Raw genomic sequence first — 24,047 nt, 5'->3', positions numbered from 1 at the left:
AAAAGGCTGCCTCCCCTCAATCCTAGACCCCGAGTTTTCTTCTACTCATGTCATTGGGCCATTGCCCTGTGTCTCTTTAGAAGAAATGACCTATGTGAAAAACTTTTCCTCTGGGATTCCCTAATTCTTTCATCCCTTAGGACGGTGCAGTTTTTCATCTCCTGATCTTGAGTCCAGTTCTAATGTGCACGTTTCATTTTGTTTTCATGGGATCCCCTCCAACCGGCTACCAGTGGATTCCTGTACTTGGGGTCTCTGTGGATGGAAACTAGATGCTGCTCTTGTCCCAAATCCTATTACCTCTCTCCAGGGAATTTCCTCCCTTAGCCTCCTAAATCAGCCAATATTTACATTTGAACCTGGGATCCCAGCATCTGTGAAGAACAGAGGTTCCTGATCCCTGGCCAGCTCTCCTGCAGTGAAGGGGAGAGGAGCAGAGCAGCTGGGAGGGGCAAGTCCAGGGCCCTGGGCAACCCCCTTCTTCCTGCCCAGACTCTGTTCCAAGGAGAAGTTGCCTTAGGACCAGATCAGATGAAAACTATTTTGTTCTCTTCTCATCAACAGAAAAATTTCGGCAAGAGCTCTGGAGGACCTTCCTAGCTCATAAAAATGATGTGGCCAAGTCTCTCCCATTTTGGAAATGTCCAAGGTTACCAAGTGTTTTGAGGGCTCACTTTGGAGCCTCTGAAAAGGAGAGGTCAGGGCCCATGGAAGGTACCTGAGGGATGCAGGGGAGAGAGGGGAAAGAGCAGACCGGAGGGAGGAGAAAAGGAGGGAGGGGGAGAAAGGATGTGTGAGGGCCAGGAGCCAGGATTCACCCTGACAGTTCAGTGGCTGCTCCCTGACCCCAAGGTTCCCACTGTAGCACCTTCCATCAGGTGGTTTCTATCTCTTATTGATGTCCTAAGAACTCAACTCTACACAACGGTCCCACCCTATTTGTCTAGGGTGAGTCCTGGCAAAGTTTCTTTTCATCATTTGGGGGATGAGATGGGGGTATATAGGTTTGCAAGTGACTAGGAGCTAAGTCAGGACCTTGTGGAGCTGGTCAGAGTTAACTGTCAGGTAGACTCCTTTCCTCCTTCCCTTGCAGGATGATTGCCTGCAAGACAGGGCCTGGAGAAGGCCAGGACACCCAAGGCCACAGAAATGCCCAGGGATGAGTCCTGGCTAGAGATGCCTTGGCTGAGCTGACTGTGCACTTCCAGGTTGCACATGGCAGGCATTCTGAGCAAGGGGACCAGGGAGGTTTTGCAGAAGGCTTCTGCGCAGCAAGGCAGACGTTCTTCTTGGAGCCCCCAACCCAAATCAGGTCTTCCACCTCCTCTTCCTAAAGACCCTTTACTGCAGTCATTCTTTTGCTAGAACTACAAGTTTAGAGGACATGGATTTCAGTGCCCTCATCTGGCCAACCATCTTCAGCTGCCAATGCCGAAGGTAACCTCCCTCCCTACCAAGACCTGACTCAGGACCTTACCTTAACAAGAAGATGTCCTGTTCTTTCTTTCCCACCAGAACTGCCCTAGCCCAGACCCCATTTCTGTCTGGTGACCAGGACAGTCCCCTCACCAGTAACCCCGGTTGGGGAGGGCAGATTCTCCTCAGCTCCCTGCCCCTGAGAGACCCCAAGAGTCTTGTGTGGCTCCAGCCCACAGAGGGATATCCATGGCCCATATCTCTCAAAACTCTCCCCTCCCACTCCGAATCCACCCTGTAATGCACGCTCCCCTCGCAGAACAGACATGGTTTTTTTCATGTCCTCATTTTGCCTACCTGTACCCTGGATTGACTTTTCTGTCTTAGAACTACCTTTCCCTCTTTGGACAGTGTCTTCCTGGTACTACACATAAAGATGTCCCACTCTCCCTTGCTCAAGGAGAGAGTGCCTGACCTGAGCTGGGCCCATCAGATCCAGTACTTACCTGGAATAGGAAAAAGAGAGGGAGAGTGACCAAAGATTACAAACATCTCTGAAGCTTATCCACTTGAGAGAGAGTCCCTGAAGATACTGGCCTTTCATTCCTGCTATGTATATCCAATGTGACTGAACTCTGAATAAAATATACAAGTTATAACAATGTAGCAATTGACCCAGCAAACGAGGACACAAACGTGTTGGAGGGTAAAGTGGTGAGAGGCATGTTTGGGGGTGGTGGTGATGAGCAAGTATGTGAAGGAGAGGTAGTGCCTAAACTTGAAAATCAAAAAGTAACAATATCTATTTAGACATAAGGAGATAAATAATTAAATAATTGCTTCTGTGTGATGAAACTCTGAGAGTACACAAGGGGACTGCTGTTTTATTAAACAATTTTCAAGTATATATAACTTTGATAAAGTATCCAAATAAAAAAATTCCTTTCCCATATATGTATGTGTGTATATATGTATTTATATACACATATATATTTGCATTCATTGTATTTTGAAGATAAATTTTTATACAGTCATGTGAATCGCTCTTTTCATTTAAGGATTTGAATTTGATGTCTTGCATACAATGTGATCCCACTGTATGACTACACAAATGTTGGCAAAAGTGAGTTCAGAGGAAATGGTAGGCAAGTACTTCCCAGTTTTGACCAGAAGATGGAGAAAAAAAGAATTCTCATAAAATGTTAAAAGTATGACTTGTTATATCTTCTTTTCACAGAAATTTAGACAGAAATTAGCAAAATCAGAAATGTATAAATACTTTGGTCTGACAATTCCATCTCCAGGTATCTATGGAGAAATAGACAAGAGATGCATGACAGATACATGTGTCACTCTGGTCCCTGCAGTTGTATTTGTAATAATACACATTGGAGTAATTTCATGGCCATCGGTTAGAGAATGTTTGAAGAATGATCCATTCATGTCAAGAAGGACATTTCAAAGATCAAGGCCTGATGGAAATGCTGAAGGCCATGAATCTGATAGAGGCTCATGCGTGTTGACCAATTACTATGTGACAGGCATTGGCTCCACGCTTTTCCTGCACTGCTCATTTAAACACTGGACTACCTAAGTGTTCTGATTTAGCCCTTTGGACTAAATTTCTAGCAAAATGGAGGCACAGAAAATTAATGTGTTTAACTTCAAACCCCGGTAGATTAGGTTTTTCATCCAGAGCGTGTGGCTTCACCATAGTTGTGATTCAGGTTCTGTCATTCTCCACTTTAGGAATTTCCAGTATTCCAAATATGAGAAGCTGAGAAAACAAACAAACAAACTCAAAACCCTAAAAACCAGGATACGTAAGGGTAGATGTTTGTTGGGTGTGGATTAAAAATGGACTTTTTTTGCCCCAAGCAACAAAGAGGCACCTTGGAAAATAGACAAGAGACAAGAAGAAGAGAAGCTTTAAGAGATATTTGGCCCAAGGAAGAGACTCTTCAGATGGAAGGTAACATCAGCTGGAAACATTAATATGACTGGATGGGCTCAAACCACTGACTTTTCAGACAACATCCGACAGCACTAACCTAGTGTTCCAGAGACACTGCTTGTTAAACAGTGAAAGCTGTTGCTCAATTGTGTCATCCATAATTGTCAAATATTGCCATTTAGTACCACAAGGAAGTATTCTCTGTTGCCAAGCTAGAGTACCCATAACTCTTCTGTTTTGTTGAGCATTCTTCCCCACCACAAACCCTCTTTAGAAGACTGGGGGCTCCTAAAACATTGAGGCCAAGAATCCTGTCCTTGTGCATGTTTGGGCATTGAACCAGGGCCAAATCAGTGGGAGACTCCTCCACGCACATGCCAGGTCCCCAGGTGACAACTGCAGTCTCTGGATCTGAGATCATCCACTTTCCCATTCCTGGCTCACCTCACCTATCGTGAAGCCTGATTAGTATTGCCAGAGACCTGAGTGGGCAGGTGCCCGCACCAAAGGCAGAACCTGCCATATGCCCCCTGCTGATCCCTCCATCCTTCTAGACAAAGGCTTCATGAGCCAGGGAACTTGGATGTGCTCACAAGGCAGCCCCTCACCTAGTAGGCATTTGTTCATTATGTATATGTATATGTATATGTATATGTATATGTATATGTATATGTATATGTAGTCCTCAGGTTGTATTCCTTAAATGTACACAGTATACGTAATTCCTTAAATATATAATTTTAATACAAAATTTTAAAAAGATTCCTTTAATAAACATTTACAATAACATCAAGAAATATAAACTACATAGCAAAGATGTGAAAGTCAGCCAGGCTCTCAATAGCATCAAGAAATGTCAACTACATAGAAAAGATGTGAAAGCCAGCCAGGCTTGGCTTCAAATTCCAGCACTTTGGAAGGCTGTGGCAGGAGAGTCATTTGAGCACAGAAGCTTGAAACTAGCCTAGGCAACATAGTGAGAAGTCATCTTTACTGAAAATCAGAAAAATTATCTGGGTGTGATGGTGTGAGCCTGCAGTCGAGGTACTCAGTGGACGAGGCTCTAGGATGTCATAGCCCTGAGAATTCCATGCTGCAGTGAGCTGTGATCATGCCACTGTACTCCAGCCTGTGTTAAAGAGTGAGATCTTGTCTAGAAACAAAGGAAGAAAAAAAAGATGTGAAAGCCTGTATATTGAAGACTACCAAGTATGGCTGAGAGCAGTTAAAGACCTTTGGAATAGAGAATGTTCCTTCTTGCATTTCAAGATTGTTTTTGTTTTGGGGGGACACTTGTTATTTTTTAGGAATATGAAGTTCTTCTTAGGCATTCCTGTAAAAAAGGCCACTTTTTGATAGGATTGTATTGAATCTGTGGGTTGCTTTGAGTTGTATTTTTATCTTAACCATGTTACAACTTACAACCCTTGGACACAAGATGTCTGTCCACTGATTTAGGTCTTCCTGAATGTTCTCGAGCAATGTTCTGTAGTTGTCTGTGTACAAGTACTGCACCTTCCTGAACAAATTTATTCCCAGGCATATTATTCTTACAGGTGCTATTATAAATGAAATCATTGCATCAATTTTCTTCTCAGATTGTTGCTTGCTAACACAAGTGACTGTTTGCTCAAAGTTTGATGAATTCGCTTATTAACTCTAGTAGTGTGTGTGTAAGTCTGTCTGGTCTCTGTGTGCATGTATGTGTGTTTGCATTTGTATTATTTGGGATTTTCTATACATACGATCACACCATCTGCAAATTGAGATCATTTTGTTTTCCGTCCAAAACTATTTTTCTCATGTTTATTTTTGAAAGATAATTTGGCCAGGTGTAGAATTGTAGGTGACAGTTTTTCTTTTTTTTAAGTACTTCATTGCAAACTTCTTGTCAAGTTTCTTATGAGAAATCTTATGCCATCCTTATATTTAGTGCTTTTTATGTAACATGTTCTTTCTCCTTTTATTACTTTTAGGATTTCCTTTTTATCACTGGTTTTGATGGATTTGATTAAGGTGTTCCTTGGTGAAGTTTTCTTCATGTTTCTTGTTCTTAGAATAATCATATTTCTGTAATATTTGAAGTTTATGGTTTCCATGGAGCTTCTAAATCTTTCATCCAGTATGTTTTAAATATCTTTGTCTCTCTCCTCCACTACCTGCCCTTCAGGGATTCCATTTAGCCCTGTACTAGGGGATTTAAAGTTTTGATGCTGATGGTCTTTTTATGTTTTTGAGTCATTTGTTACTGTGTGTTTCATTTATGTTTGTTTCAACTTCTATTCCTTCTAGTTCAATAATCTTCTCTTTTGCAATGTTTAATCCAGTGCCTTCTTCCATTTCAGACTGTAAATCATAGTTTCTGTCTACAGAATTTGATATTTAAAAAATCTTCAACCTCTCCATTTAATTAAAATACAATTATACTAACTGCTCTAATGTCCTTTTCTTCTATTTCCAATGTGTGTCAAATTCAACTAGATTATTAGATTCTTCATTTTGTGTCATGTTTTCCTGCTTCTTTGGCTGCTTGATATTCTTTTATTTTTATTTATTTATTTTTTGGAGACAGAGTTTTGCCCTTGTTGACCAGGCTGAAGTGCAATGGTATGATCTCAGCTCACTGCAACCTCCGCCTCCCAGGTTGAAAAGTGATTCTCCTGTCTCAGCCTACCAAGTAGCTCAGATTACAGGCATGTGCCACCATGCCCAGCTAATTCTTTTGTATTTAGTAGAGATGGGGTTTCACCATGCCAGTCAGGCTGGTCATGAACTCCTCACCTCAGGTGATCCACTTGGCTGCTTGGTATTCTGAGATTTGATGCTGGAGCTTTGGTGTCAATGCTCAAAAGTGCCCAAAGACACCACTCGACCTCAGTGTCTATGCACACCAAGCTTTTGCAGCAGGACAGGTAGAGCAGAGATGAGTGTGCTACAACATGCTGGTAGAGGGTACCCCAGTTGTGCTTGGGGCTTTCCTATGCATCATAGAAAAAATGTGCCTTCCTTAATTTTTCCCATAAGAACCACCCTACTTCATGCTCTGTCTCTCTGTCCAAACACCAGGACAGTCCTCTCGCCAGTCTCAACCACCCAGTGGATTGACAAATATCCAAATATGATTCAGTGGAGAAGACATTCTCTTGTCTACAAATTCGGTGGAAACAACTGGATATGCATATACCCAAAGGAAAAAAATTCACCTGAACCTCAATACTGACTCAAAAACTAAGTCAAAATGGATTATGCAACTAAATATAAACTGTAAAACTAGAAAAAGTATAGCAGAAAATATAAGACAAAATCTTCATGACACAGAGTTAGGCAAAGTGTTCTTTCTTATCAATAAACACAAACCATTAAAGAAAACATTGATAAATTCAATGTTTATAAAAAACTTTATAAAAATTGAAAGTTTTTGCTCAACACAAGACAGTTTTAACAGACATAAGCCACAGATTGGGAGAAAAACAGTGGAAATCACCAGTATGACAAAGGGCATGTGTGATAGTTACTTGTACTTGTCACTGTGACTGAGCACCAGGATGCCAGGACATTTGGCCAAACATGATTCTGGTTGTGTTCCAGAGAGTCTTTCAGATACGATTAACATTGGGATGGGCAGACTAAGTGAAGCAGATTGCCCTCCTTAATAGGGGTGGGCCTCATGCAATCAATCAAGGGCCAGGAGAGAATTAAGAGGCCTAATGGGAACAAATGCTTTCCTGGGTATCCAGCTTTCCTTCCATCTTGGGAATTTCAGCCTCCATAATCTCAGAAGCAAATTCATGTATATATAGACACACACATATACATTTCATAGGCATATGGCTAAGATTGTATTTTTACAAGTTCAGCCATGAGATGACTGGTGAAGCCAGCCAATGAATAAGGGTGTGTTCTATTATACGATTCAGTCTTCTTTTGTAAACGACTGAAGTTCTGCATTTGAAGTAGGTGGACAGGAGAGAGCAAGTCCACCTAGGATGATAACAGCTGAATTTCTCAACATACACTTCAGAGCCTTCACCTGAAGCTAACACTTCAGGTTAACTTAGAGAGTCAAAAATTCCACCCATAATCCTGCCCGTACACACCAGGGCTAGGGAACACTGTGGCCCTCAAGTGATTTTATTTAGCCAGGTCTGGGAGCCACAGGATGGCAGAGACAGCAGGAAACACTATGCAAATAGAGGCCAGGACAGCAGGGAGGGCCTGTTCATGACAGAACACAGGTAAAACTCTCCTCAGAAAGTGAGTGTGGAGAAACACAGATCATGCCTGAGACCTGGTGGATTAGAGCACTGGCTACTGGGGAATTGAAAGGAAGGGGCTTCACCATGCAGAGGACCAGAGGTGCCAATCTTGGAAATGCAGAATAGCTGGGAGATGGGGAGGCATGGACCATGGAAGTATCCTCTGGAGACTCATGGTGAAGAGAACAAATGAATGAAGTAACTGGCAGAAATTAGAGGTCCTGGTAGAACAAAATAGAATCCCACAATGAGAACAAACACCATGTATGCACCCAAGGAAGACAATATTGCCTAAAAACTCAAGAAAAATCATTTTGGGCAAGCACCTTATATCCAGTTATGTGATCCATGTATCACAACCGTGAGAAAATATTATTAAATATGCTAAACTCAGCGAGACCTGATTCCCTCATGAGGACTCTGTTAAGGATGAGTACCACTCAGCAAGTGATGACTGTAACATTCACTTTTGAATAGCTTATGAGCATTAATATATTTAATTGTGGATCCAAACCAAAAACCAAAGTGGGGGCAAGATGAAAATCACTGAATGTCACTGGTATGTGTTTAGGTTCAAATACTATTATGAGAAGTGGCAGGTAAAGAAGGTAGGAAAAAGAAAACACATCATGTAGCCGACTGTTGCATGGAAATATTTGACACTGAAAGTTATAATTTAAAACGTATAAACCAAATATTAGAAGTGTGTCTAGTTCAAAGGGAGGAAAACTATCAGAAACATTTTTAGTGCAATATTAAACATGAGCTCTACAACTCTTCCTAAATGCCAAAGGCACACACACACACACTCATGAAGAATACAAATGACTAGAACCAAGAAATGTAGTAAATACATTCTGCTACATATGGTAAACATAGCCTACAATGTGGAAGAGATTAGAAAATAAACAGGGAAATGAAAATGTTTTTATTAATTCGCATCAGTACCAACCAAAACCAATCAGCATAATCAAAGATTATAACACTGAATGTAAAAAACAATCCAAGAGTCCAGAGTGATAGGCAAAAGTTTTTAATTGTACAGATTAAAATTAACTTTGGACAAAAATTAAAACTCAGGCAGGGAATGTTTTTTTCCAACAACAGACACTAGCAAAAACAAAGGAACAGTAAAAATTGAAACAGAAAATTTCCAGTGTAGAGATATGAATATAATAATAGACACAGGCAGGGATGATTAATAAATGATAAAATGTTTAGAGGATGATGATTAGAATACAGGACATTTATACTTTTAAAAACCACTTTCCCAACTACTTCATTATAAGTAAGGTGTCTCTAAAAGGGACAGATCTCCTAGACCCCTCCTTAACCAAGAAACCAGTCCTGATATCATAATGGTGATGGACAAACTAGACCTTCTCTGCCCGCAGATGGGCTGAGGTTGGAAACTCACAGCATTGACTCTGCAGTGTTCCTGGCAAAATGTTTAGGCTGAATTTAATCATGAAGACATTTTCAGACAACTTCAGAATGTAGACCATTGGGCCAGACAGCTGACCTGTCCTCTACAAACAAGTCCATGTCACCACCATCAATGACAACAACAAAAAGATGAGGAAATATTTGGGGTTCAAAATAACTGAAGAAATGCAGCTACATTATCTTTTTACTTTTTTTGAACCCAAAATATCTCTTCTCCTTTTTGTTGTGTGATTCGTGGTGACATGGACTGTGTGAAGGAGACAGGTCAGTTGTCCTGCTCAGTGTTCTACATTCTGAAGTTGTCTGGTGATTACCTCCTATGAAACTCAGGCTAAGCATTTTCTGCAAGAACATGGCATTGTTTATATTCTGCACCGCCAGAGTCCTGGGTGACATGCTGTCTCCTGCCAGCGGCTCCTGACTCCTGTTCTCTACAGGATGGAATTGAGAGGAGCAGGGCTAAGGCCTCTCAATGCTGCTTGTCCATCTAGCTGTGGTCTTCCTAAGTACTGATATCAATAGTGGGTTAACAATTGTCAAGAGTAGTCAGTGGTTCTGAAATACAATCCTCAGCCAAGGATTCCTCCTGTGTTACAGATGCATCAGCTAAAACAAGCCAACATTGAAGATATAAAGAATGGGGTAGGTTCATCGAAGCCAGGGAACACCTTCGGATGAGCTAAACACAATGATGACACTGACGTTGAGCAGGTATAGAAGCTCAGAGACATGCCTGCCACATGAAATCCCTGAGGAACTTTGTAGTTACCCAGAGATACGTGGTTCAAATTAGAATGTCTGAAAGATCACTCCCAGCATGTGCTGCAGAATTATGTGAACATGTCACACCCAACTTGGGTCGAATGTCTTCAGACTTAGCACAGGTTGCCACTGGCATGGTCTGAGAATAGGAATAGAGCCATGACCACTGACCCATCCTATGCCTGGGCTTCCAAATGGAACTACAGTTTCATTCAAACCTACATGTGCCTATAGGTCCTGCCTGCAGCAATGACATCTCTCAGCTTAGTAAGGGCTGCTTAGGGTGGAAATATGACTCCCATCTGGAAGACCAGGTGGAACCTTATCACCGTCAAAGTAAAAAACCTATTTTCCGGGTCAAGGACCAAGCTGACATGCTGTTCCTCAAATGAGTAAAAGGCACTTCCGTAGTGCTGGAATGAGTCAGGTAGTTCAAAGTAAGTTGAAGGAGTCGAATAACATCTACCCAGTGAGTCCTGCAAGACTTCAGGCTCTTCCACTTCCATCAGCATGCCGTTGAGCTGGAAAAGGAGACAAAACTAAAGAAGCAGCCAGGGAAAATCAGACACCACCGAGCGCCAACTAGATTTCAGGGGTAACATAAGGAAGTGGTTAAAAAAGAAAAAGGATAGATCCGTTAATAAGGTAAAAAATTATTGCCTTTATGTTGGGATAGAACAGGGCCAGGTAGAAAACAATGAAAGAGAAAGACAGACAGAGACAGAGAGAGACAGAGAGAGAGAGAGAAAGTGAGCTAGCGAATTGGCCAAGTGACACACTGATAAGGGAGTAAAAGGACACTCTGAATTAGTGCCTTCATGACACACAGCAAACAGTGATCATGAAAAGAGTGAGCTCAATAGTTTTCCATAAAATGTGCTCAAAATTCTATGCAGTCACCATGAGAGTACAGCTTTTGAAGTATGGTCAACCTATGGTAGACTAGTAAATGATAAGGGGAGGAAGAAATGGAAACCTAAACGTCTACTGCGATGAAAACCAACAGCAATGTCAGTAGGAGTAATTCAGCCTTCGTTGAAAACATGAAATCAAACACACTCTGTTTTCCCTGGATCTGTTGTCTCCAGGTGTTGACACAGAATTAAGCGTCCACAATTGCTGAAAGTTACCTGGAGCATGGTGGGTTTTGATCTTCTTCCCCTTCTTGGTACTTTTCAATTTCTGCAATAAATTCAGACATGGACAGACACATTAAGCTGATTCCCCTACACACATTACAATCCACTGCCTAATCCTCACACAGGGACCTCAGGCTCCTCAGCATAAGAATAGGACACTGTGAGAGATATATTTCAGGAGGTCTGAAGGCTGGTCATGATAGAGATTCCTTGGTTTTTGTCCCAGAAACTGTGGGTAAGATGTCCCAATTGTGGTAGATCATTATCCCAATATCATTTGTCCCAAGTTTGTGCAAACGGTTATGCCATATTTTTCCAATCAATTTAAAGCAAATGCCCTCAAATGATTTCTAGGAGAAAAACTGCAATATTCAGCCCTGTCTCATCAAATACTCAGGTTATTCTTGGTTGTGAGGACTCTAGACACTGAAATTAGAGTGAAAAAGGAAATCTACAAACCCTTGAGTCAAAATCATAGTTCTCTGAATTTGTCACATCTGCCCAGGTCCAATGTCGTGAGAGTAGAATCAGAGTGCCACAGGCATGGCCTGAGACTAGGAAGAGAGCCATGCTCACTGACCCATCCCATGTCTGGGCTCCCATGTAGAGCTAGAGTTTCATTCAATCTACATGTGCCTATAGGTCCTCACTGCAGCAATGACATCTTTCAGCTCAGTAACGGCCACTTGGAGCAGGAATATGATCTCTGTACAGAAGACTCAGTGGATCCTTATCACCTTCATAGAAAGGTACTCACTGCCCACGTCAGGAGAAAAGCCAGCATGTTTTTCCTCCAATGCGTAAAAGGAACTTCCATAGGGCTGGCAGGAGTCAGCCTGTTCAAGACAACTGGAAGGAGTTGAATAACATCTATCCAGTGAGTCCTGCAAGACTTCAGGCCCTACTACCTCCAGCAGCTCTGTGCTGAGCCTGGAAAAGTAGAAAAAGTAAAGAATAAGCCAGGGAAAATCAGACACAACAGAGCCCCAACTAGATTTCATGGGTAGCATAAGGAAGTGGTTAAAAAAGAAAAAGGAAAGATCCATTAATGAGGTAACAAATTATTGTCTTCATGTTGGGACAGAACAGGCCCAAATAGAAAAGAATGAAAGAGAAAGACAGACAGACAGATACACACACACACACACACACACACACACACACACACACACACACACAGAACGAGCTCAGTGAATTGTCCAGGTGACACACTGATGAGGGAGTAACAGGACACTCTGAGTTAGTGCCCTCAGGACAAACAGCAAACAGTGAGCATGAAAAGACTGTGCTCAATAATTTTCCATAAAATGTGGTGAAGTTTCCATGCAGTCGCCATGAGAATACAGCTTTTGAAGTCTGGTTCACCTACAGTAGGTTAGTAAATGATAAGGGGAGGAAGAAATGGAAACCTAAATATCTACTGCAATGAAAACCAACAGCAATGTTAGTAGGAATAATTCAGGCTTGGTTGAAAAGATGTAATCAATAATGTCAGCCCGCTCTGTTTTCCCTGAACCAGGAGTCTCAAAGTGTCAACACAGAATTAGCTGTTCACAATTGCTCAAAGTTACCTGGGCCATGGTGGGCCTTGATCTTCTGCCTCTTCTTGGTCCTTTTTAATTCCTGCAAGAAATTCAGACAGGGACAGACAAAATGAGCCAATTCATCTACACCCATAACAGTCCACTTTCTAATCCCCACACAGGGATCTCAGGCTCCTCAGCATGAGAATAGGACAATGTGAGAGATATACTTCAGGAGGCCTGAAAGCCGGTCATGATAGAGATTCTTTGGTTTGCATCTCAGAACTGAGGGTGAAATATCCCTATTCTGGTAGATCGTTATTCCAAAATCATTTATCCCAAGTTTGTGCAAGTAGTTGTGCCTTATTGTTCCCATCAATTCAAAGAAAATGCCTGAGATGATTTATGAAAACTGTAGTATTCAGCCCTGTCTCATCAAATGCCCAGCTTGTTCATGGATGCAAGAATTTTAGACACTGAAATTAGAATGAAGGAGGAAATCTACAAACCCTTGAGTCCAAATCATAGTTCTGTGAATTTTTTACATCTATCTGGGTCCAATGTGCTGAGAGTGGGCTCAGGTTGCCACAGGCATAGCTGGAGACTAGGAATAGAGCCATGCTCACTGACCCATTTCATGTCTGGGCTTCCAACTGAAACTAGTTTCATTACAACCTATATGCGCCCATAGGTCCTGCCTGTGGCAATGACATCTTTCAGGTCAGTAAGGGCCACTTGGAACAGGAATATCACCCCTATCTGGAAGACCAGGTGGAGCCTTATCACCTTCATAGTAAGGTACTCACTGTCCACGTCAAGAGCCAAGCAAAGGTACTGTTCCTCCAATGAGTAAACGGCACTTCTGTAGGGCTGGCATAAGTCAGGCAGTTCAAGATAACCTGAAGGAGTCGAATAACATCTATCCAGGGAGTCCTGCAAGACTTCAGGCTCTTTCTCATCCAGTAACTCCCTGCTGAGCCTGGAAAAGAGGAAAAAGTAAAGAACAAGCCAGGGGGAATCAGAAACCACAGAGCCCCAGCTAGATTTCATGGCTAACATAAGGAAGTGTTTGAAAAGAAAAAGGACAGATCCATTAATGAGGTAACAAATTATTGCCTTTACATTGGGATAGACCAGGGTCCGGTATAAAAGGATGAAAGAGAAAGACACACACACACACACACACACACACACATACAGAGAGGGAGAGAGAGTGAGCTCAGTGAATTGGCCAGGTGACACACTGATGAGGGAGTCAAAGGACACTGTATTTGTGCCCTAATGACACACAGTGAGCAGTGATCATGAAAAGAGTGAGCTCAATAATTTTGCATACAATGTGCTCAAGTTTCCCTGCAGTCACCATGAGAATACAGCTTTGGAGGTATGGTCAACCTTCACTAGGTTAGTAAATGATAAGTGCTGGAAGAAATGGAAACCTAAACATTTACTGCAATGAGAACCAAAAGCAATGTTAGTAGGCATAATTCAGACTTGTCTGACAAGATGAAATCATTATTTTCAGCATGTACTGTTTTCCCTGGACTTGGTGTCTCCAGGTGTCAACATCAAATTAACTGTCCACAATTTCTCAGACTCACCTGGGACCTGTTGCCTCTTGGTCCTCCTTTTCCACTTGATCCCACCGATGTCCTGCAAATAAATTCAGATGGGGCCTGTTACATTAAGCAGTTCTTCCTTGCACACAGAAACATTCCTCTGTCCAATCCTAACACAGGGACATCAGTCTTCTCAGTGTGAGAACAGGAGATTTTGAGAGAAATATTCCAGGAGGCCTGAGGTCAAGTCTTCAGAGAACTGACTTGGTTCCTTTCATGAGCCTTGGGCAAAATTCCCCTGTTTTGGAATGTTATCTTCCCAATGTGCTCTGTCCTAGGTTTGTGTACACAAATGAGCAATGTTTTTCCCAATGGATTTTAGGCAAATAGTTATAACACCTCATAGGAGAGATACTGCAATATTCAGGCTTCTCTCATCAAATACCCAGGATTTGATAGTTTATGAGATTGTGGACACTGAGATTTGATGAAGGGGTGCAATGTACCAGCTCTTGAGTCAAAATGAGACTTGGTTCTACACAGAAGCATCAGCTATTATGGTTTTTGTGGGTGAAAAGTCAGCCATTTATCTAGAAAACATACCAGCAAGATGATGGACAGATGAGCTAAAACAAGCCAACTTAGAAGACACAGAAAATGGAGATAAATTCAGTGAAACCTCGGTCACATCTTCCACTGAGAGGTAGACAAGAGTGACACTGGCCTTGGACAGGTAAAGAACCACACAGACGTGCTTTGTGAACAAAACTCATAAGGAACTTCATAGTTGGCAAGAGACATTTAATTCAGATGAGCTGATCTGACAGACAACTCCTGGGCATGTGCTGCATAGCTTGGTGTGAGTTTCCCACACCTGCCTTGAGTTCAATGTCCTGACAGTCGATCCAGGGTGGCATGGGCATGGCATGAGACTAGGAAGAGAGTCAAGCTCACTGACCCACCCCATGCCTGTGCTTCAGACTCGACTCCAGAGTGATTGAAATCTACATTGATATATAGTTTCAGCCCACGGTGATGGCAACTCTCAGCCCAACCAGGGGCGCAAGGCCCAAAGATTATGGGGTTTACCTGGGACATGAACTGGAGCTTTATCACCTTCACAATGGAGTACTCACTACCTATGTCAACAGCCATGCAGACTTGCTGTTCCTCTAATGAGTGAAAGGTGCTCCCGTAAGACTGGTGCAAGGCTGACTTGTCAGAAGCAATTGAGAGAGTCGAATAACCTTCATCCTAGGACTCCTGAGGGACTTCCTCCTCTTCAGACTCCTGCAGATTCCTGATGAGCCAGACAGGACAGGAATGACAGAAGATTTAACCAACAGAGATTAGACAACAAAACCTCCCAGATGATCTGATGGGAGACAGAATGGAGTGGTCACAGAAACCAAAGGCATTTTTCCTTCAAGAGAAAGAAAACTATCCTTCTAAATGCAGGGTGGAGGGTGACTGCTCTGAGGACAAAGAAAAAATAGGCAGCATGTGCTCAGTACATTTGCCACAGATGAGCCAATGCAGGGCACCCAGACTCTCCCTGTAAACTATCATCATGACTTGCAGCACAGAAAACTAATACAGGGCTTCAACTACTTTGCATACATTCGGTTGAATTTTACATGCAGCATTCAAGTGAACAGAGCTCTTGAGGCAGTGCAGACACAGATCTTTTGTATTAAGGGCCCCATTTTTCTAATATTTTGATATAATATGTTTATTTTTTCAATTTCTTTTCTTGCACAAGCACTAGCAAACATACTAACAAAAAATGGGCAGAAAGCATATATACATCTCTTCCTGTATTTAAAGACATGGGAGAGAACAGGCGACACCAAGAAATCCCTGTTTGAGGGTCTGGAGTGGACTTCCAGCAAACTCCAACAGACCTGCAGCTGAGGGACCTGACTGTTAGAAGGAAAACTAACAAACTGAAAGGAATAGCATCAACATCAACAAAAAGGACATCCACACCAAAACGCCCTCTGTAGGTTACCATCATCAAAGACCAAAGGTAGATAAAACCACAAAGATGGGGAGAAACCAGAGCTCAAAAGCTGAAAATTCCAAAAACCAGAGCGCTCCTTCTCCTCCAAAGGATCACAGCTCCTCCCCAGCAATGGAACAAAGCAGGATAGAGAATGACTTTGACAAGTTGACAGAAGTAGGCTTCAGAAAGTTGGTAATAACAAACTTCTCTGAGCTAAAGGAGGATGTGCGAACGCATCGCAAGGAAGCTAAAAACCTTGAAAAAAGATTAGGCAAATGGCTAACTAGAATAAACAGTGTAGAGAAGACCTTAAATGACTTGATGGAGCTGAAAACCATGGCACGAGAACTAAGTGATGCATGCACAAGCTTCAGTAGCCAATTCGATCAAGTGGAAGAAAGGGTATCAGTGATTGAAGATCAAGTTAATGAAATGAAGTGAGAAGAGAAGTTTAGAGAAAAAAGAGTAAAAATAAATGAACAAAGCCTCCAAGAATTATGGGACTATGTGAAAATACCAAATCTACGTTTGTTTCGTGTACCTGAAAGTGACCGGGAGAAAGGAACCAAGTTGAAAAACACTCTTCAGGATATTATCCAGGAGAACTTCCCCAACCTAGCAAGGCAGGCCAACATTCAAATTCAGGAAATACAGAGAACACCACAAAGATACTCCTCAAGAAGAGCAACCCCAAGACACATAATTGTCAGATTCACCAAGGTTGAAATGAAGGAAAAAATGCTAAGGGCAGCCAGAGAGAAAGGTCGGATTACCCACAAAGGTAAGCCCAGCAGACTAACAGTGGATCTCTCGGCAGAAACCCTACAAGCCAGAAGAGAGTGGGGACCAATATTCAACATTCTTAAAGAAAAGAATTTTCAACCCAGAATTTCATATCCAGCCAAACAAAGCTTCATAAGTGAAGGAGAAATAAAATCATTTACAGACAAGCAAATGCTGAGAGATTTTGTCACCACCAGGCCTGCCTTACAAGAGCTCCTGAAGAAAGCACTAAACATGGAAAGAAACAAACAGTGCCAGTCACTGCAAAAACATGCCAAATTGTAAAGACCATCGAAGATAGGACGAAAGTGCATCAAATAATGGGAAAAAAACAGTTAACATCATAATGACAGGATCAAATTCACACATAACAATATTAACCTGAAATGTAAATGGGCTAAATGCTCCAATTAAAAGACACAGACTGGCAAATTGGATAAAGAGTCAAGACCCATTAGTGTGCTGTATTCAGGAGACCCATCTCAAGTGCAAAGACACACATAGGCTCAAAATTAAGGGATGGAGGAAGATCTACCAAGCAAATGGAAAGCAAAAAAAAGCAGGGGTTGCAATCCTAGTCTCTGATAAAACAGACTTTAAACCGACAAAGATCAAAAGAGACAAAGAAGGCCATTACATAATGGTAAAGGGATCAATTCAACAAGAGTAACTATCCTAAATATATATGCACCCAATACAGGAGCACCTAGATTCATAAAGCAAGTCCTGAGAGACCTATAAAGAGACTTAGATTCCCACACAATCATAATGGGAGACTTTAACACTACACTGTCAATATTAGATCAATAAGACAGAAGCTTAACACGGATATCCAGGACTTGAACTCAGCTCTGCACCAAGCAGATCTAATAGACATCTACAGAACTCTCCACCCCAAATCAACAGAATATACATTCTTCTCAGCACCATATCACACTTATTCCAAAATTGACCACATAGTTGGAAGTAAAGCACTCCTCAGCAAATTTAAAAGAACAGAAATCACAACAAACTGTCTCTAATACCACAGTGCAATCAAATTAGAACTCAGGATTAAGAAACTCACTCAAAACTGCACAACTCCATGGAAGCTGAACAACCTGCTCCTGAATGACTACTGGGTAAATAATGAAGTGAAGGCAGAAATAAAGATGTTCTTTTAAACCAATGAGAACAAAGACACAACATACCAGAATCTCTCGGACACATTTAAAGCAGTGTGTAGAGGGAAATTTATAACAGTAAATCCCATAAGGGAAAGCAGGACCGATCTAAAATCACCACCCTAACATCACAATTAAAAGAACTAGAGAAGCAAGAGCAAACAAATTCAAAACCTAGCAGAAGACAAGAAATAACTAAGATCACAGCAGAACTGCAGGAGATAGAGACACAAAAAGCCCTTAAAAAATCAATGAATCCAGGAGCTGGTTTTTTGAAAAGATCAGCAAGAAATCCCTGTTTTGCTAGTTCACCTGGCTCATCTGGTTGCAAGTTCCTATATTGAGAGGACTACAAAATTAAAACAAATACAAGTGCCACAAATAATGCACAACATTGTTAATAAGGACAATTTGTAGTTGGGTGAATGGAAGAAATAGTTCTGTTCATCACTTCCTCATTTTCCCTGAATCTACAATCTCCAGGTGTCACTATTGAATTAACAGCCCACAATTCCACAGCATTACCTGGGAGACACTGGTCCTTTTTCTTCCTCCTCTTCATCATCACTTTCATTTTCTGTAAATAAATTCAGAGAAGCAGGTCACATTAGGCAATTCACACTTCACATATGACCAAATCAGTGTCCAGTCATAGCACAAGGACATAACTATTCTCAGTGCAAGAATATGGATTCTGACAGTAATATTCTAGGGTGCCCTAGATTAAGTCTGGTGAGAAGTAGACGACCCTGCTTTCCAGACCCACAGGCCAAAATCTCCCTCTATGGGTAGACCATAATGCCATATTCCCTGCCTCAGTCTATGCAAAGTTAAACCAAACTTTTCCCCAAAAAATCTCCAAAAGTTTGTCAAACAATTTTCTAGGAGTATTGCAGCAATACTGACCTATATCACCAAGTAACATGGAGATTAAATGTTTAGAGGCATCTATACATGAAACTCAACTGACACATAAATTCTAACAGCTCTTGTTTTAAAAAGAATCTGTGATTTGGGAGGCCAAGGCAGGTGAATCATTTGAGGTCATGAGTTCAAGATCAGCCTGGCCAATATGGGGAAACCCCGTCTCTACTAAAAATACAAAAATTAGCCAGATGCACCTGTGGTCCCAGCTACTCAGGAAGCTGAGGCAGGAGAATCATTTGAATCTGGGAGGCGGAGGTTGCACCAAGCCAAGATGGTGCCACTGCATTCCAGCCTGGGTGACAGAGCAAGACTCAATCACACACACACACACACAAAAATCTATGATGCTACAAATAAACATTGGATCAGATCAGCCATTGTATTGATGTGGTAGAGAACCAGGGTCCAGCTTTGCTTTATGGAAATGTATCGGCAAAGTAAAGAAGAAAAGCTTCCGTCCTGATTTCAAGGTGACTGTGCAGCTAAGCAAGCTGACTTAAAGGAGATCAAGATTAAAGTTGAGAGCAGTGAAGCCTGGGGAACAATATTTCCAAATACAAAGGCAAGGCTGCCAGCTTCCTAAAAAAGGCATAGAAACTCCTTTGACATTGCTCAGGGACAGACGACTTAATCACAGGTGACAAGAGATACTCAGTTGAAGCTAGGAGGCCTGAGAGATACTGCCGGTGCACCTCCTGCACTCAGGTGACTATGAGATTGTCACAATTGCATGGGGCCCAGTAACTTGATACTGGGGCCTGGCAGACAAAGGCATGACATGAGCTGAGAAGAACAGAAAAACTCCCTGATATCTGTTTAGAATCCCATCGTAGTTTTTTATTCAAACTAATTTGTGTGTATAGAGCCTGTCTTCAGAGTTTATCTTCCTCAGCCTAGACAGAGGTATGAGACACAAGGAAAATAGAGTCTACCTGAGATAATGTGTACAGAATCCTCCCATTCAATATGAGAGGATGAGTCAGTGAGAGTTGAGTCAACTTTGTCTTCCTCAAAAGTGATTTTGGTTTTCCTGTAGGGCTGGCTGGACTCACAAGAGCCATGGCTATTTGAACAAGTGATGGCACATTCCTCCAGTGAGTCATCAGGGACTTCCTTTTCTTCAGCCTTCTGCACCTCCCTGATGAGCCAGGTGGAATAGAGATGACAGAAGATTAAACACAGAGGGATTGGACCCCAGGGAGTCCTAGCTGGTTTTGACAGGCAGCATTAAGAGAGTGGTCCCAGAAAGAAAACAGTAGGTTCCCATAAAGAGGAAACATGCAATTCGCTTCTCTCTGCAACAGAGCATGGCTGCCATGGGAGCCAGACAGGAAGAGAGCAGCTGATGTTTATTGCACTGGACAAATAGGAGCTGAGGAGGATGAAGACTCAGCTATCCCTGTACGGTACAGACATGACACTCAGCACACACAGAGAAACACAACAGCTGCCACACCCTGCATCTAAGCTGGGTTGAATTTCACATACTGTGGCTAAGGGAATGCAGGCATTTCACCCATGATAGATGCCAGAGAGGGTGTGCCTCCTAGACATTTTTCATATGTTACCACCCATTACTTGCTCCTGAGTATTCAGCGTTACCTGGGGGCACATGATTTCTGTATTTTCTCAGCCTCCTCAACTTGAACATCTCCATCCTCATCTTCGTCATTTTCTGTAAATACAGAAGTGTTCATTCAGATATTTCCCACTTCACACTTTGCAAGTACAGTCAGCCCAATGTGCACAGAGACAGAGACATGAACATCTAGGTATGGGTCACCGTTCAACTGAAAACTCACACGTTTTACCTTTAAGAAAATGCCTTCGCATGGTTTCCTGATCCATCAGGCAATGCATTTCAGATCTGGAGGGCCACCATCAAGATGTGGTCAAATATTGAAAAGACCTTATGCTCCTCATATCACTGGAGGCTTGTGCAGCCTCTCTCCGAACTTTGACAGCTGTCTCCCCCATCCTACCACAGATCTGATTCCCAGGCACTGACTCGATGTCCTGTCACAGTTCGCATTTTGAACCTAATTCTTTCTCTTAGGAGAGGACAAACTTGTCCCACAGCCCTCTGTGCATCAGGAGACTTCATAGGCCCTCCATGTGGCTTCTGCTATGTTATTCAGGGACATTCTCTCTATGGGGAGTGCTCCAGTATGAAGCACTTCCTACCACCAAACGCCCTCACATCAATGCCTTCTCCAACACCACATGGCAAGGGGCTTCATCTCATTTTGAAAAACAGTCATAAGTGTTCAAACATTTGGGTGCTTCAGACCCTTGCAAGAGACAATTTGTCTGCTTTTGCACATGGAGAGAGAGAAACTCAGGAAGGACAAATCACTCACTCACCGACAGTTACTAAGAACATTGCTGAAAAGACAGCCTGGAAACCTTCATTCTTAGTCCAGAGCTCTTTTCACTCCAACAAGCGCCCTCCCATCACAGCCTCCTTCCTGTCTTTTAAAACTAGATAGATGCTGCCTCTTGTTCCAAAGACCACCTTCCATCAAGGGAGGAGGGACACTTGCAATACTGTGACCTCCAACCCCATGGGTTTCCCATCTCTGTTCTTAACCAGGAAGTCCTGGTCATGTCATGGCAACATATGTTTAGTGGAAAAAACCACCACCAATACAACTGTCATTGTGAAAGTATTGAGGTCTGGAGTCTCTCATAAGTCTGGGGTTTTGGGTCATCGGGGCCTATGGCCACCTTACCTGAGCTGAGCTTTTGGACAAGGTGCTGTGCCAGTCTACACCTCTCAGCCAGCTGTTCTTGGAGGTCCTGCCCCTGGGACTTGTCTTGCTCATCCGCAGTGAGGAGGGCCTGGAGATGCTGATTCAATGAGCAGGAGGCATCTCTCCCTTCCCATAACTTCTCCCTTAACTGGGTCAGCTCTCATTCCTGAGAGTGAACCAGGACTTTATATTGCCTAATGTGAGACAGTAGAGAAAATTTAACAGTGGAAAGGGATTAGTGATCTGTTCTAATATTGCAACAGAGATTTCTGAGAAAATGTCCTCAAGGAGACCTCCAAGCAGAAGGTCAGCACATGTTGAAAGGAACGTCTGTGGCCAAGAGAAAGAATAGAAAATGGTTTACAGGCTTCCTCTGTATCAGAGAGGGCTCCTGCAAGATCCTCGATGATGTTCCATTCATCTTTCCCTTCTGTAAACAAAAGTAGGTGTCTTCCTAATTCCGTTTCAAAAAGACATCCTTTCAGTTCCTCACTCTGGCCATGGACATTTCCATGTGAAAATACACAAAGTGCATCTTGTGGTGACTAGATACAAAGCCATGTAGAGAAATGAGGCCAGGTGCAGAAGGGGTGAATTGAAAAGTCAAAAGAAGAAAAGAATGACGGGGTCGAGAAGGAAACATTGATTGAGGGAAAGAATGAGAAGCCGCAGTCAGTCAGGAGGTGATTCTGACTAAGGGTAAGTGGGGTGGTGATGGCACACCATTTTGAGTATACTGAATGCTGGGTGGTTCCCACTCCTTTGGTTAATTTTGTGTTATGCAAATTTTACCTCAACAATTACTTGTTTGAAAAAGAGAAAACAAGGCTCTGAGAAACAACTGCAACCCATAATTTATTATTATCCTTGTACTCTGATAAATATTTGTGTGTCATGAGCCTGCTATGGCAATTCCTGCCCTTCCCCTGGCTCAGCTTAGTTCTTACTTCTCCCCACCGATCTGCTGTACTTCAGAGATTTACTCACCTATCCCACCTGCCTGCCCCCATGGGGCCCACTCACCTGAGCTCCTCAGCTTTCTTGAGCTGCTCTGCAAGCTTCTCCTCCTTGAACTGCAGCTCATTCACCAGCATAGATTTTATGAGGTCTTTGCACTCTTCATACTCTGAGAAAAGACAGACACGCCTGCCTCAGTGGAAGGCTGGACATGCTGCTGTGGTGATTGCCTACAGGGCAGGAGCCACATCCATCCCAAGGACAAAACTCTCCCCAGTACCAGGCTCTAGGCAGGGATTTCCACATCTTTGCTCTTCAGTCTCCTGACTTTCTGGCATCTGATCCTCCAAAATTTAGAGATGAAGAAAGAGAACCTCAAGGGCACATCAAGGAAGTTGACAAGACAATTCACCTGGAATGAGGCAGGGTCAGAATTCACAGCCCCTGAGGTCTGACTCTGAATCATGGGACACTTTCCCAAGCCTTGCAGCCTCTCCTCTAAAACACTGCACTGGGGCATGAAGTAGTGATTTCTTGTACAGTCGGGAAGGGCCCTAGGACTATGGGACTGATGGTTTCCCTTTTACTGGGAATTTCAAGGACAAATATGTCAAAGATTTTAAAAATCTTTGATTTTCAAATCATATCTTCAGATGTGATTTTAAGAATCATATCTGAAGCATAAAGCATGAGACATAAGACCATAAGGCCTTGAAGGAAATATGCCCAAATACTAATAAAGTTTGAGTTAATTTAGAAACAGTAGAATGAAGAACTGATAGATAGTGTTTACTCTGTGCCAATAAATGTTCTAGGAGATTGACAAGAAATAGCTCATGTAATTCATTGCAGCAATTTACAGAGGTAGGTATAATTGTAGTACCCTCTGAAGAGATGAGGAAACTCAGGGACAGAAAAGACAAGCAACTTGGATGGAGTCCAGGAGACAGGCCCAGGGTCCCTGAACAGATGAGGAAACTCAGGGACAGACAAGACAAGCAACTTGGATGGAGTCCAGGAGACAGGCCCAGGGTCCCTGCTCTGCACACTGCACTGCTGTTTCCACACATTCTCAGGTGCGATCTTTCTTCCTCTTTAGGAACAAGAGTCTGTGCCCCAGGAAGCAGGACTTCCTTCTCACCAGGGTACTCTCTGCTTTTTATTTTTGTTTATTATTATTATTACTTTTTTTGGCGAGTCTTGTCCTGTCGCCCAGGCTGGAGTGCAATGGTGCAATCTTCACTCACTGCCACCTCTGCCTCCTGGGTTCAAAAGATTCTACTGCCTCAGCCTCCCGAGTAGTGGGGATTACAGGCGCCTGCCACCATGCCCAGCTAATTTGTGTATTTTTATTAGAGATGGACTTTCTCCATGTTGCCCATGCTGGTCTCAAACTCCTGACCT

General features: G+C 42.5%; 1 pseudogene; it reads right to left on the bottom strand.

The window, feature by feature from the left end:
• Positions 1-9,720: 9,720 nt before the first annotated feature.
• Positions 9,721-22,696, bottom strand: LOC115935605 (neuroblastoma breakpoint family member 15-like; annotated as a pseudogene).
• Between the last annotated feature and the right edge of the window lie 1,351 nt (positions 22,697-24,047).

This window comes from Gorilla gorilla, chromosome 1 (assembly GCF_029281585.2).
Source record: "Gorilla gorilla gorilla isolate KB3781 chromosome 1, NHGRI_mGorGor1-v2.1_pri, whole genome shotgun sequence".
NCBI classification, from domain to species: domain Eukaryota; kingdom Metazoa; phylum Chordata; class Mammalia; order Primates; family Hominidae; genus Gorilla; species Gorilla gorilla.
The sequence above is the reverse complement of the archived record's forward strand: the minus strand, read 5'-3'. Positions and strand labels throughout refer to the sequence as shown.